At 41.2% G+C, this 2,736-nt stretch overlaps 1 long non-coding RNA gene across 1 annotated transcript in view; it reads right to left on the bottom strand.

Moving 5' to 3' along the window:
• The window catches only part of LOC104941242 (uncharacterized), a 10,249-nt gene that overhangs the window by 6,610 nt on the left and 903 nt on the right, over window positions 1-2,736 (bottom strand). The gene's annotated exons all lie outside the window — the stretch shown is intronic.

Genomic DNA, 2,736 nt, shown 5'->3' with positions numbered 1-2,736 from the left:
TACAGACCGCTGTCAAGGACTATAATGAAGGTTGCTAAGGAGGATCAAGAAAGAGAAAGGAAAAGAGGTTTAAAGACGGAGCGCTGGACGTCAGATAAATCACCAGAAGAAGGCAGACAGGAAGTAAACACTAACAGGACACGGAATGGGCTCTGTAGTTTGTTCAGTATATGGCCGTGTACAGGCCCGGTCCAGAACAAAATGACTCAGGGTGCCTCTGAGATTACAGGGGGGCAGCAGTAGTAGGTTTACATGAGCAATAGTGGCCGGCAACGGTAATGAAAAATAGCATTGATTCTTTGTGTTTCCCCGGTGTAAAAGGCACTCATGCTCAGCTGTGGGGGAACGATAGTTAAACAAAGATGTTGTACTTTAAAGCCTCTAAAAAACTTTGGAATATACTTTTTGACTTGTAACTAACACTGCTGAGACCTCATACTTGTAGGACTACGATGACTTTTGTCCCCATTATTCATGCAGGTAAGGAATGAAAAACAAAAACAACTAGCACTCAATACTTCTCCTGCATGGAAGAAGAAGAGAAAGTCTTCTACTGTTTATGCCTCGTGACCAGTGTTGGGCAAGTTACTTCCAAAATGTAATATATTACATATTACTTATTACTCTCTTTTGAAAGTAATAAGTTACATTACAATATTACTGTCTCTGAAATGTAATGAGTTACACTACTTTAGTTACTTTTTAGTTACTTTCACCAAAATAACCGCAAAAGAATAGCTAGGTATTTTAAATGCTAAAATGTAGTTTAGTGCAGCTCATTATACATCCAGTGAAGGGCTATGTGTTATAGCATAACAACTGTGTAGGCCCTTAAGGCTACTAACAACTTGTATTACACGGCTTAGTTGAATACTCGATTCTGATACTAAATTCTTAACATGTCACACGTTGTTAATACAGTACAGACCACTGTCAAGGACTATAATGAAGGTTGCTAAGGAGGATCAAGAAATAGAAAGGAAAAGAGGTTAAAAGACGGAGCGCCGGACGTCAGATAAATCACCAGAAGAAGGCAGACAGGAAGTAAATAATAACAGGACACGGAATGGGCTCTGTAGTTTGTTTAGTATATGGCCATGTACAGGCCCGGTTCCAGAACAAAATGACTCCGGGTGCATCTGAGATTACACGAGCAGTTGTAGGTTTACATGAGCAATAGTGGCCGGCAACAGCAATGAAAAATAGCATTGATGGTCCCCAATGAACAGATTATGGCATTTGTTATGTTTTGAAACCAAGCAAGTGAGAACATTTCAAGTGAGTTAAAAGTGCAATCCTGAAATATTTCATATAGTCCAAAGTGGACTGTGGCAAAGAAAAGTACAAAAGCTTCAAAACTGTACTGAAAAAACAAATGAGAACATATTGTAAATCAAGGCAAATATGATTTGAACCAGCTCATGGTTTGAAATGGCAAACATTGAAAAGCAAAAGTATTATTAAAACCATGTAGCCTACTAAATCATCACTTTGGTCCCATCATATACGCTGGGAAGAGAATATTTACTGTCCTTGAAAACTGGTATCACATCATCATGTGAGGTTGACTTTGTGACCTGGAGAACATTTCAGCTGCAACATTAGCTTGTTGATAAGCTTGGGATATGAGATAGTTTTGTAGCCATTCGTGGTGAAGGCATCTGTGCTATTGTATGCATTATTTTTGACCCAACATTTCTACAGGCATGGCAGAATATGCCACTATAATATGGCACTATTTTCACATGAATATTCTAGCCCTTGTCTATTTGTTTACCACAAGCTGCAAAATTACCGCCTAACCCCACTGTACAGGCGGGTACTTGTTTAGATATACCTGGGCAGGCTCTGTTTTGCCGTAGTATCCTGGCACCTGCGGGCCGCAGAGGGGCGGCGTAGTTTCGGGCGACGAATACTGCTGCTCCGGGGTTGAGGGCGGCGAGTCAGGCAGGAGTAAGCTAGTGTCCACAACGGAGGGTAACGTGATGTCCCCATCTGACCTGTTGCTACTGTCTGCAGTAGATGCAGTGTTGCTTGCGTTTAGTGATGGTTGCTTTAACCATTTTCGTATAAATGATTATCCACAGATGTGTATCACTCATACTTGCCAACCCTCCCGATTTTCTCGGGAGAAATATGACCCCGGGAGGAAACCGGGAGAGGGCAATGAAATCGGGAGTCTCCCGTGAAAATCAGGAAAAAATTATCCCGATTTCTGACAAAATCAGATTTACTCACGACTGTTTCCACTCGGACTTTAATAGAGCTACAACATTGTTTGGTTTCCATGGTAGCGCGTTTCTTTAGTAGCGCGAGCAACTCAAAGTCTGAGAGGGTGAGGAAGATAGTCACAGAAAACAGATAAAGAATCAACAACTCTACCCTCTGCTTAATCCTTTCCTTTAAAAAATACAGGTCCAGCCAACACATATGCTCCATCCAGGATGGTGCTTCAGACCGCAAGGCAGTGCACTTACAACTACAATAAGCATGTTAATCTAATACAGCTCCGGTGATCCACTTAAAAAACTATGATTTATTTGAAGATTTTCAGTCTGGCTTTAGAACACAACATAGCACAGAGACAGCTCTGGTTAAAGTCACAAATGACATTCTAATAGCCTCTGACAAGGGACTTGTCTCTATTCTTGTCTTGCTCGATCTTAGTGCTGCATTTGATACTATCGACCATGATATCCTATTGCAAAGACTAGAGCACTTAGTTGGCATACAGGG

Source organism: Notothenia coriiceps, unplaced genomic scaffold (genome assembly GCF_000735185.1).
Source record: "Notothenia coriiceps isolate Sejong01 unplaced genomic scaffold, NC01 NC01_scaffold00003304, whole genome shotgun sequence".
Lineage (NCBI taxonomy): Eukaryota > Metazoa > Chordata > Actinopteri > Perciformes > Nototheniidae > Notothenia > Notothenia coriiceps.
This window is presented reverse-complemented; position numbering and strand designations above follow the sequence as displayed.